This window comes from Eucalyptus grandis, chromosome 2 (assembly GCF_016545825.1).
Source record: "Eucalyptus grandis isolate ANBG69807.140 chromosome 2, ASM1654582v1, whole genome shotgun sequence".
Classification (NCBI taxonomy): domain Eukaryota; kingdom Viridiplantae; phylum Streptophyta; class Magnoliopsida; order Myrtales; family Myrtaceae; genus Eucalyptus; species Eucalyptus grandis.
Window position 1 is genome coordinate 44,838,067 of NC_052613.1, and position 13,414 is coordinate 44,851,480.

Genomic DNA, 13,414 nt, shown 5'->3' on the forward strand with positions numbered 1-13,414 from the left:
TGTAATCTCAAACGCCTCAATTTTATAATTAAAAAAAAAAAAAACACAAGAAACCATTTATAAGACCCTCGATCTCTTTTAATTATTTAAATCAAAATATCATCTCTCTTGCAACGAGAAACGCAAATATCAAAACGACAATCCGTTCCATCTCTACCGCCCGTTCCCTCTTCTTCGTGCCTCGCTGCTTCTTCTTCTTCTTCGTTCTCCGCACAAACCCCGCCTGAAATCAGAGGAAGGGGAGAGATTGATTAGTGGACACTCTGGCATGGATGTTGAATACATGACTAGGATGTTGATGATGTCGGTCGATAAATGGCTTCTGTGGATAAAATTGTTCATTTCGGGAGAGAGTTTGGTTTGCCGGCTGATTTTAGGAGCAAGTGGGTACACAAGTATCTGCAGCACTTCAAAGTGGTTAAATCTCCAGATGAAGTTGATTATCTCAAGCTCGTAGAGTGGAATCCTACTTGGGCTATCACAGAGTTGGAGAAACCCATATTGGGGGTATCGGAATTTGCCTTTCATACTCCAGGGTTGCTTTCCCTACTTTCCCCTTGAAGTTTCCTGCCAGTTATAAGAAGGTGTGTAGATAAGGAGGGAAAATTGAGCACTTTCAGAAAAGGTCTTACTTATCTCCTTATGCTGATGCATGTAGCCTTCAAGCTGGATTGAAAGAATTCAATAAGAGAGCCATTGCAGCAATGCACGAGTTACTTAGCTTCACAATGGAAAAGAGGTTGGTAACCGATCACCTCGTGCACTTTCCACAAGAATTTGCGATGCCTCAGAAGCTAATGAGACTCCTGTTGAAACATTATGGCGTTTTCTATGTCTCTGAGAGGGGGAAGAGGTTTAGTGTGTTCTTGACAGGAGCTTATGAAGGTGCGGAGCTGATTCAGAAATGTCCACTGGTTATTTGGAAGGAAAAGGCCCTAAGCCTTATTGGTTGTACGGGGAGGAAGAAAAAGAAACTTTTATGGACTTATCAGATATGGAAGATAATGATTTTCTAGAGGGTAGCTCTGAGGATGGAGGCATTGCTGTGCAGCTTAACCAAATAGAAGCCATCAGTGAATTGGAAGGATATTGCAGTTGGAGATAGCTCCTTCATGGATATACATGAAATTGACAATAAATACAAGCCTCACGATTCATTTTAAGGTCATATGTTCTTATTCAAGTCGTTGAGATAACTTGCTTTCCAGTCTTCTTCTTCACAAGTTCAATGTTTCGAGTTTTGTGCAGATTTTATTAGACAAACTCTGCTTACATCTATAAACCAAGTTAATTAATAACGGACTGATCCATCTCATTCCTTGTTAGTCCTAAACATTGCCATCGGAACTCCTGAAATCAATGCTTCAGAAAGAATGTGCGGATAATGCTTTTGGCAACTCTCAGCTCACCTTGATGCCAGCAAGGACATCAGAAGTAGTCTATTTACAGTGACTGGTTCATTCCTAGTTATTGGTCTGACTTAATGAGTGCGGCCGTACTAATCTGCTATTCTGAAGATGAACTTGCCACACTGCATTCAAATCTCAATTGTTGGGTCAAAGAGATGATTGGGTAGTAGCTATCATGGAGAACATAGCCTCTGCTGCTACAATGATCAACATTCTCTCTCTTGTTGTTACAAATTAGATGCCAAGCTCACCCTGCGGTAATGCCTTATTCATCCTTTGTGCATGGATATTCGAGGTCCACAATATTTGAGGCGCATTCGCAACATGATTTGCTTTTGTCCGATTGCCTGTCCCATAGGTCTTGTAATTTCTGTTCAAAACTCCATGAAACTATGGCACACTCCTGTTTTTGGGTTCTACAAGAGAACTTCCTTTTGTTGGATTTTAGAACCCAACATCAAACAGTAAGTAGTTTTTATTACTGCTTGTTTATGTTGGGCTGTGTTTATGGTTGATTCATTTCATTAGCTTACTATTCTGTTTTGAAGAAAGAAATAGGAGAACCTTTGAAAATAGCAGGACTGGTTTTTTAATTTGAATTATAGATGGCTTTCCACAGGTTTTGGTTATGTGACATTACTAACGTGCATTCTTGCTTATAACTCATAGCATGAATTGCCTTTATGATTTGTTACATGGGCTAGCATTTGCTTGACGACATTGTGCTCCAACCCCTCGACAGCATGCCATGCTCAACTAAGTTTCTGAAAGCATATAATGTTCCTAAGAGCGGTAGACATTAAATTTTTTCCCTCTTGACTGAGATTTATTAGCATCTAAAATCAAAGTCTGTGTGATGCCAAAGCAAGTATTCCCTGTTGGATACGAGATTTTTTTAAGGGAAAAGTCAAGCATCAGTCATAGCTCCAACTAGAGCAGCGACAGAAGTAATGTACCATGGAGGTTGAGCATCAACCTCATTTGGAGCACTACGAAGGTTTCCAGACCTCATACAATCAAGGAGAAAGAGCAGCATCAATGTTTATCAGTTATAATCACTTAGCTATCATCATCTGTTACATGGCAAAAGTATTGCGTGCATTATGGCTCAATTCATATTAGATAATCATACCTACTTGTTTTAAGAAGGGATTGGAGTTTTGAATGTTTCAAACTTGGGCCAGTCAGAGAACCAGTTAGGTTGCTGGTCCGTGGTCCAAGCAGTTAGATGACGGGTGAATCGGTGAGGATGTCATGAGCAAACGATTATAGATAAGTAATGTTGTGGATTTGACCTTGGTGGTAAAGTGAAGTGCCAGTGATCCGTGGAGTTCAGTGCTCAAGTCCCTCCATGTGCAACAGTAGCCAAAAGCCCAGTTCTATACCCGTGGGACTCTAAAACTAAGTGGATCCAATTTTGAAAATCGGTATATTTTCAAACTGGTTCAAACTGATTTAGGCCAAACTACCTGCACATAATTTTTAAGTTTTGGGTGAATAGATCAAAGGGAAAGCAATGGAATTGGCCAAGAAAAAGGGGCAAGAGCAATGCTTTATGATTGAATGATTGCAGAAAATCTAAAGGAAATCAACGTCGAGAACTTTAGTCTCTCAATGGGCTTGACATATAGCCTTTTTTTTACATACTTGAGATATATTAAATGCTAGGATCATCTAAGTCTTACGCCATGGCTAACCTTACTCTTACCGTATCTCCAATGGTGAGCAAATCATTTCAACAAAATCATATGACATGACAATTCATTTAACAAATGCCTTAAATTGAATCAAATTTTAAAAAATGAGGTACTTGATTAAAAAAGAAAGTTTAGATAGTCAATAGTAAACTAAGCAAAAGTTTTGATAATTTCGATGTCATTATCCTTGATTTCTAAACCGCGCTAAGAAAAGCATCCCAAGAAAAATGTTATCTGCGAAGGTCATTGTAAGATGGCAAAGTTGGAAATAATCACTGTACTGGCAGCGCTAATGGCAGCAACACAGCCATGCCCGTGCTTTGATGGTGCTCTACCTTGCTCCTTTCCTTCTTTATTTTTTTGTTAACTTTTTGTTGTTTCTTCCTTTTAGGCCTTCTCTTTGGTCTTTTCTTTTCTTTTGTTGTACTCAAATTCAAAAATATACAATAGAGATTAATGAATGGAAAAATCCCAAAATGATTGGATTGGAAAGGAGTTGGAGGAAAATTATGATATTGTTAATTTTAAGTAAGACTTATAACGTTTGAAAATTCTATCGATAACGACAAGAGAGACATACAAAGTCTTGGTCTTTTGGGCATCAATTGAAGTTTATTTCCCATCAACAAAAGACATGCAAAAGTCTTAGTCTTTTTGGAATTTATTAAAGTTTATTTCCGTTCATCAAAAGGTGTGCACTATCAAAAGACATACAAAAGTCTTCACCGGCTTGGAATTTATTAGTTTCTTTCTCACAATCAAAACACATGGCATGCAAAGTCTTGTTCTTTTTGGAATTTATTAAAGTTTCTTTCACACCATCAAAGGACGTGCACTATCAAAAGACATACAAAAGTCTTGGTCTTCTTCAAATTTAATAATTTCTTTACCACTATGAAAACACGTGACATGCAAAGTCTTGGTCTTTTTTGAAATTTATTAAATTTTTCTCGCCATCTAAAGGCCTGCAAAAACCTTGGTCTTCCTAAAATCTATGAAAGTTTCTCCACCACCGTCACTTTTTTACTTTTGCCGCACTTCCTAGACAAGAAAGAAAATAATATATTTAGTAGATGAAAGTCCTTACATGAAAATGATGCATTTATAGTGCGTTTAGTAACGTTTCTATTCCCATAAATAATTTCTAATTAGAAATGATTCTTTTTAATTCAATTCCTAAGAACAACTTCTAAGTATTTTAAGCCGTTTGGGCTGCACATGACGCACGCTTCTGTTCCCGGAAAGAGTTTTTTTTTTTCAGAAATAGTTCTTTTATATTTTTGCTCTGGGGAACAATTTCTGAGTAAAAGAACCCATTTGGTAACGACACAAAATTTATACTCTTGGAATAGAAAAAAAATAGAAATGTGTTTGGTAACGCAACAATTTCTTTTTGTATTTATTCATTTTTATTCTTGCCGACGGATCGCCGCCGCCACCTGCCGCCTCGGGCGCCGCCGCCGCCCGCTGTCGCTGCCGCACGACCGCCCCTGCCGACCGCTGTCACCGCCGACCACCGCCGAAAGCCCATCGGCCGCCGACGACCACCGGCTACCGGGCGACGACGGGCAGCGGGCGACGGTTTACCACCTAATTTCCTATGGTGATTATTAGTTTCATGAAATGTTTGATGATTGCCAAAGGGGTTCTTTGGTAATAAAGCTATCATGGAGTTCAAAATTTAATCATCACACCATGGTCACATAATGAGTCCCACTCAGACCCGACAAGCTAATAATGTATCGTCCTGTTTTACTTCCGATAGACCATTACCGATTTTGATGATGCTGGCTATATTATGATTGTTGGTTTTCTCTTCACTTTTAACTTATTCTAAAGCCCATGCTTGTCATTCGATTTCTACCATCTGCCATTGTACGATATGACTGAAGTTGCTCAGGACGAGCAAAGAGAGGCAAAACCGTCTAGGTCAGTGAAGGCTATCTTCTTAATCTTCCCAGCGTGATATTTTCCTAGATGTAGCAACGTTAAATCGAATTCAAATCTTTCCATAGACTCAGTCCTGGTGAGTTTTCGCGTCAAATGAGACCTGGACCTCCAAATGACCTCATTTTATAGAAATTGTATGCCCACTTGCAGTCAGAAAAAGGAAAAGCTGCGAAAGATGCTGAGGAATCCAACTTAGCTGCAAAAGATCCGGGTGGTGATAGAGATAACGATGGCCGGTTAGAAAGCAGAAAGAGTATTTTTCGCAAAGAAGAGAGTATTTACTCCGTCTGTCTCTTTACCAATGAAGAGGAAACGTAGATAACCCCGGAAAAGTTAAATTTTGTTTTTTGGTCGTGGAAAGGACAACCTAGATCGCTGAAGTTCGGGGTTAGTTCTTCCATAAGATAATTTCCCTTAGTCTGCTGAGATGGAAAAAACAATAGGGATTCTTCATTTCCCTACATCACCATGGGAGCGGTCCACTTATTCGATGAGTTTCCAATGTGTCGGCCGAGTGAGGCTTGATACGGTAGCTAATATCTTATGTTGCTAGTTTTACTCTTCTTATCGTGGGTCTTGTGTAATCTTTAATAATTTGTTACTTTTTTCTAAGCAAAGAAAGATCATAACCATAATTAAAGCGAAACGAGTGTCCATAGCTAGGAACAAGCTATCCGCAAAAAACGTGGGGAAACAAATAGGCCTAATCAGTCACTTCGGAGCTGAAAATACCTGGGCTAACCCTAGTCTAACTACCTTTTTTCAAAAGCAGGTGGCTCCCCTATAACCACCCCCCTTCTCTCCAAGTTCGTGTAATATTGCGAGTTAAATTTTGCGCATCAGTATAACATGACTATGCCTTTTTATGGAAGCTCTCGGTGAGCTTCAGAGCCTGAGCACTCGACATAGGCCTTGCACATGAGCGCCTCCTACTCTTTCTAAAGCTTTCAATCTTGAGAAATCACTAGGGATGACCATGATTTGGGATGGGCTAGTTTAGCACCTAACCCAAGGGCGAGATCAATCTGTACAGTATTAATCCTCAATTTTTAGGAATAAAGACCGATTTTGTTGAGATTAGGACCGAGGCCCAAACTGATCCTATTGGTTTGGTCCGATTTTAGGGTCAACCCATGACCAATTGATTTTTTTATTTCATTTTTTATGTTTATTAAAAGAGCAAATATACTATTTCACATAACAAATCTATCAACAGTATGACGTTGAACAACCGAATTATGAAGTCCAATACATATCAAACATTAATATAAGATAATAAAACAACAGAACATCCACACTTACTAAAAGTGACAAACCATAAAAAGAGCAGGTGAGGCAAGCGAGGAGAGATTAGAGGTGAGTGAATAGAGTCGAGCACAAGGCCAAGGCCTGTGAAGAGGGTTTCTACTTTTTTGGATCGAATTAGGGCTGGGTTTCTTTCTACTTTCTAATTTATATGGCAAATTAAATTGCATAAGAAAGAAGATAACACAAGACGAAATTTATATATATAATATACATGGTTAGTTTAGGTCGGTCCGGGCTTATCCCAACCCCCTTAGGAATTGGCTCAAGACCAATCGAGATTGGGCCGGTTTAGGGTCGGTTCGGGGTTGATCTAAATCGGTGCTCATCTTTAGAAATCATTGTATCAATGTCAATTGCCTCTTAAAACTTATTATTTAGATACAAGTGCATCTATTGTAGTTGGTAGAGCCACCAAAGTCATTATCGTTGTGTCAAATATAGAACCATTAGTAATCTCTGACATTTTTCCTAAAAAATTTGTTCTTTTATGTAAGCTTTTAAACGTATGTGTAATGAGAGAAGACGATCAATTGTCTATGAGATACAATGTTTGGTTTTGATATGATGCAATTTTTTATTATTACTTAATTATGATTTTAACTCGGATTTTTTATGTACTCTCAAACGCCTCAATTTTATAATTAAAAAAAAAACACAAGAAACCATTTATAAGACCCTCGATCTCTTTTAATTATTTAAATCAAAATATCATCTCTCTTGCAACGAGGAACGCAAAAATCAAAACGACAATCCGTTCCGTCTCTACCGCCCGTTCCCTCTTCTTCGGGCCTCGCTGCTTCTTCTTCTTCTTCGTTCTCCGCACAAACCCCGTATGAAATCCCAACCAGCTTCTGTCGAAGTCGAGACTGATGCTGATCAGTGAGAGAGTTGGTAATCACGCATTTACGGCGATCTTCTCGAATGTTTTTGTCTTGGGCCCTTGTTGTTCCTAGTTCCATTGCACGTAAGCCGTTTGATGTTTGTCCCGAGCGAGAGGTATTTGCTTTTTTTGGGCTTGTTTCTTGAATTTGGAGCGACGCATTACCATCTTGACATGACCCGTCTTCAAATCACTGGTAAAACTGTAGCTTCCTCGAATGAATGGAGTGCGGCAAGAGAGTTTGGTTGCTTTGTTACCTTGCTAGTGCGTTTGCCTACCCTGAGAAGAAACTGGAGTGTTGGCGAGATTTTACTTAACTGGTCGCAGCATAGATTCATGACCACCAGCAAGAGAGGGCAAGATAGGAGCAAGGACAACTGGAAGTTTTAGTGAGATTTTGATGGAAATGTTGAAGAAGGAACTCGAGATGATAATCCCTGTGAGGTTGCTGGATCTATACCCAGGCCAAACGGTATAGTGGATTTTATTCGGAAGTCACCAAAACTGTTTGAGTTGTACAAGGATCAGGAGGGGGTATTGTGGTTTGGAATTGACTGAAGAAGCTGGAGACTTGTTAGAGGAAGGGGAGAGACTGATTAAGGGACACTCTGGCATGGCCATTGAATACATGACTAGGATGTTGATGATCTTGGTCGATAAATGGCTTCCTGTGGATAAAATTGCTCATATCAGGAGAGATTTTGGTTTGCCAGCTGATTTTAGGAGCAAGTGGGTACATGAGTATCCAGAGCACTTCAAAGTGGTTAAATCTCCAGATGAAGTTGATTATCTCAAGCTCGTAGAGTGAAATCCTGCTTGGGCTATCACAAAGTTGGAGAAACCCATATTGGGGGTATCAGAATTTGCCTTTCATACTCCAGGATTGCTTTCCCTATCTTTCCCCTTGAAGTTTCCTGGCAGTTACAAGAACGTGTATGGATATGGAGGGAAGATTGAGCACTTTCAGAAAAGGTCTTACTTATCTCCTTATGCTGATGCACGTGGCCTCCAACCTGGATCGAAAGAATTCGATAAGAGGGCCATTGCGGTGATGCATGAGTTACTGAGCTTCACAATGGAAAAGAGGTTGGTAACCGATCACCTCACCCACTTTCGACGAGAATTCGTGATGCCTCAGAAGCTGATGAGACTCTTTTTGAAGCATTTTGGCGTTTTCTATGTCTCTGAGAGAGGGAAGAGGTTTAGCGTCTTCTTGACAGGAGCTTATGAAGGTGCGGAGCTGATTCAGAAATGTCCGCTGGTTATTTGGAAGGAAAAAGGTCCTAAGCCTTATTGGTTACAGAGGGAGGAAGAAAAAGATAGAAACTTTTATGGACTTATCAGATATGGAAGATAATGATTTTCTAGATAGTAGCTCTGAGGATGGAGGCATTGCTATGCGGCTTAACCAAATAGAAGCCATCAGTGAATTGGAGGATATTGCAGTTGGAGACAGCTCCTTCATGGATATACATCAAACTGACAATATATACAAGTCTCATGATTCATTTTAAGGTCTTACGTTCTTATTCAAGTTGTCAAGATAACTTGCTTTCCAGTCTTCTTCTTCACAATTTCAAAGTTTCAAGTTTTTGTACAGATTTTATTAGACAAGCTCTGCTTACATCTATAAACCAGGTTAACCAATAGCGAACTGATCCATCTCATTCCTCATTAGTCCTAAACATTGCCACTTGAACTCCTGAAATCTATGATTCAGAAAGATTGTGTGGATAATGCTTTTGGCAACTCTCAGCTCACCTTGGTGCCAGCAAGGACATCCGAAGCAGCCTAAGTACGGTGACCAGTTCATTCTCAGTTATTGGTCTGACTGACTTAATGAGTGCTGCAATACTAATCTGCTATTCTGGAAGATGAACTTGCCACCCTGCATTTGAATCTCGATTGTTGGGTCAAAGAGATGATTGGCTAGTAGGTATCAGGGAGAACATAGCCTATCTTCCCCTATGATGATCGACATTCTCTCTCTTGTTGTCACAAATTAGATGCCGAGCTCACCCTGCAGTAATGCATTGTTCATTGCTGTGCATGGATATTCAGGTCCACAATATCTAAGACTGCCTTTTGCAACATACTTTCATTTGCTTTCTATGCGATTGCCTCTTCCATAGCTCTTGCAATCTCTGTTCAAAATCTCCACAAAACTATGGCAAACTCGTGTTACTGGGTTCTACTAGAGAACTTCCCTTTGTTGGATTTTAGAACCCAACATCAAATGGTAAGTAGTTTATATAATTCTTTGTTTATGTTGGGCTGTACTTATCGTTGATTCATTTCATTAGCTTACTGTTTTGTTTGGAAGAAAGAAATAGGAGAGCCTTTGAAAGTAGGAAGACTGGTTTTTTAGTTTGAATGATAGATGGCTTTCCACAGCTTTTGGTGGTGTGGAAATGACATTACTAATGTGCATTCTTTCTTATACCTCATACCATGAATCGCAGTGCATGATTTGTTATGCAGGCTAGCATCTGCTTGATGCCTTTGTGCGATAAATTTCTTTTGCTTATTAGCAAACTCACTGGAGATGATGTTGAGTAATTTGCTTCCAAATGTTGTGGCTAGATTTCTTCTTGTGCACATAAGAACCATGATATCCAAAACTATATGTGACAAATCAAACTGCTACCGCATAGCTAAATATATTGCACTGCATCATTTTCTGATTTTTGCTTTATATCAAAATCTAATGGTTGATAGATTTCATTTCTTTGATTGCAGCGATTAGATCTCTTCTTAAGCCTGACAAGGTCCTTCAACCTCTCGATAGCATGCCATGCTTGACTAAGTTCCTCAGAGCATATAAGGTTCCTAAGAGCGGTAGATGTTGACTTTTTTCCCTCTTGACTAAGATTTATTAGCATCTTAAATTGAAGTTTGTGCGATGCCAAAGCAAAGACTTATAGTTTAATGCAAAATTTTTAAGGGAAAGGTCAAGCATTAGTCTTAGCTCCAACTAGAGCAACGACGGGAGTAATGTACCATGGAGGTTCAGCATCAACCTCATTTAGAGCACTATGAAGGTTTTCCAGATCTCATATGATCAAGGAGAAAGAGAAGCATCAATGTTTATCAGTTATAATCACTTGCTATCATCTTATGTTGCGTGGCAAAAAGTATTGCGTGCATTATGACTCGATTCATATAAGATAATCCTATCTACCTTTTTCAAAAAGGGTTGGAGCTGTTCGCCAATGTTTTCAAACTTGGGTCGGTCATAGTAGCAGTTAGGTTGCCCGTTTGCAGTCCAAGCGGTTGGACTAGGTGTGAACTGGTGATTGTGTCATGAGCAAATGATTATAGATATGTAATGCTGTTGATCGCCCATGAACACATAAATCGATCAACCTTGGTGGTAAAGTGAAGTGCTGGTGGTCCATGGGAGTTCAGTGCTAGAGTCCCTCCATGTGCAACAGCAGCCAAAAGCCCAGTTCTATACTCGTGAGACTCTAAAATTAGGTGGATCCAATACGGTTTGTTTTGCTGGTTTAGCAAGTGAACTGGTGTTCAAACTCTTGCGATCTGATTTTGGCCAAATTCCCTGCAGATGCGTTTTTAGTTTTGGTGAGGATATCAAAGGGAAAGCAATGGAATTGGCCAAAAAAAAAAGGTCAAGAGCGATACTTCATGATCGAATGATTGCAGAAAATCTAAAGGAGATCAGCATTGAGAACTTTATAATCTCCCAATGGGGTTGACTTATAGTCACTGCAATCTTAACAGCTTGAAATTAACAAAATTATTTAATATTCTCTTTTGCACGAAAGAATGAGAAATCTTTAAAAAGGGATCATTAAAGTAAGACCAAGCAATGAATTGAGAGGATGAATTTGTAAAATAAATTTCGCATAAGCAAAAGTGCATTTGAGATTTGAATTTAGACCAATCAACACATGATATATTCTTAGATAATGACGCACAAGTATCTTAATTATTACCCTTTTTTGTAATTAAGTACTTAAATTATCTTTTTTCCGTTTAGTCAATTACCTCAAATTTTCGAACATACCTCAAGGCCTCTAGTAATATTGCAAATGAAAAATGTTGATATTATACTAAAACCGTTAAATAGTCGTCAACTATCCATGTTGGCCATGTCAGTCGAGATATATTAGATGCTACGATCATCTAAGTCAACATACTTTTTTCTTTCCTTATCACTCAATTTGAGGGTGAGAAGCCATGTCACTTATTATGTTTAATTTTTGTTGAGTAAGCGAGTCACGTTAGCAAAACCATACAACATGACAAAGTTATCTAACCGATGCCTCAGATTGAGCCACATTTGAGATATTGAGGTTCTTGATTGAAAGGAAAAAAGTTTGGATACAAAATTATAAATTGAACAAGAGCTTAGGTAATTACCACGTCATTATTCTTAACTAAGAAACTGCTCTAAGAATAATATTTCAAGGAAATGTTGTCCATGAAGGTGACATTAAGCAGTGCTCTTGATGGCAACGACATGGCGGTGGCCAGGGGACGGTGGTGTGCTCTCTTATCTCATTCTTGCTCTTATTTTATTTTTAGGCTAATACCATGAAAAACGTCAAATTGATAACTCTGTAACAAATTTATCTCTAATTAATTTGTGATCACTAGAAACCCAAAACTAGTACACATTTGATAAATTCACTCCAAACTAGTACATTTGTGATAAATTTACCGTCTGTTAGTTTCGTTTAAATTTTACTATCAAATTATTGAATTGGATGATATGTGACACTTAATTGATGTACCAATTTGGAATTTACTATTCGTTTGTCATAGTTGTATCAATTTTGTGATTTTTTGTAATATTAATCCAATTTAACGAATAATATATTTGTCACAAATGTATTGGTTTGGAGTTTTGATGGTCAAAAAAATTAGTTTAAAGTGAGTGAAAACAGTCCAAATGAAATAGTGTGTGGACAGAGCTTGATCACCAATAATGAACATGAGAAAATGAAACAAAAGAGGTCGTCAACAACAATAATTCTATCGGAAGTAAAGCTTGTTACATTAGCTTATTACAGACGTATCAGTTTGGGTTTTTCTGTGGTCATTTGAAGTAGAATTATCATAAATATACCAGTTTAAGGTTTTTCATATAGTTTGGAGTAAATTTATCACAAGTATAACAATTTAAGATTTTCGTAATATTATTTTTTTTCCTTCTTGAAGTTTTTGCTTTTTTTTTTCTTTTTTTTTTCTATTTGCTTTCTCTTTTTCTTTTTTCTTTTTCCTTTTATTGAACTTGAATTTGAAAAGAACCATGTAAATTGATAAATAATTCTAATAAACAAATACAAGAGAAATTACTCAATGAAAAAATCACAGTAGGATTAAGCATGAAAGAGTTGGACGAAAATTATAGTGACGGTCAATTTTTAAGCGTGGCGTGTAACGCATAAGGAAATTGTACTAGTAATGGAAAAACAAAGGCATTCACATAGGGATGAAAAAGGAGGGATGGGACAAGCGAAGCAACAAATTCAATGTGTCCTGCTAAGTTTTTGTCTTTTTTCAATTGCTCTCTTTCGCTTCTGCTTCACTTTGTAGTCAAAAAGTACATGATGTCTAGTAAAGTCATGGTCTTCCTGAGTTAATGGTCTATTTACCCGAACAGAGCACTTGTGGACAGAAACCTTCCTCGAAAGTCTTGGTCTTTGTTTAAACTTTTCAGTTGGTGAAAATTTTGGTCCCCTAGACTTTAAAGTTGTCCCTCTCCATTAACTCGTTATCACTTTGCTTCAACAAAACCCTTTATTGACTTTATGAGGATTGATTCACCCTTGAACATTGAAAGATTTTGGTCCCCTAGACTTTAAAGTTATCCCTCTCCATTAACTCGTTATCACTTTGCTTCAACAAAACCCTTGATTGACTTTACGAGGATTGATTCACCCTTGAACATTGAAAGATCTTTTCAGGTTCCTTCTAGCTTCCTTCTTATACTAATTTATAGTATTGTAGTTTTAAACAAGACATGTAATGCGTGGCTTCTTCTGGCTTCTTCTTCTTCTTCTTCTCCTTCTTCTTCTTCTTCTTCTGGCTTCTTCTTCTTCTTCTTCAGTTCTATGCCTAGAACTGGGAATTGGACTCATGAGTACTCATCAGTTTTATTAAATTGAAATCAGGAATTGGACTAGCTCTCATGAGAACCATCG

General features: G+C 38.2%; 2 pseudogenes; both read left to right on the forward strand.

Annotated features, from left to right (window-relative positions):
- Positions 1 to 268: 268 nt before the first annotated feature.
- LOC120290750 lies at positions 269 to 1,105 on the forward strand (annotated as a pseudogene).
- A 6,360-nt stretch (positions 1,106 to 7,465) lies between these two features.
- LOC120290751 lies at positions 7,466 to 8,981 on the forward strand (annotated as a pseudogene).
- Positions 8,982 to 13,414: the final 4,433 nt, after the last annotated feature.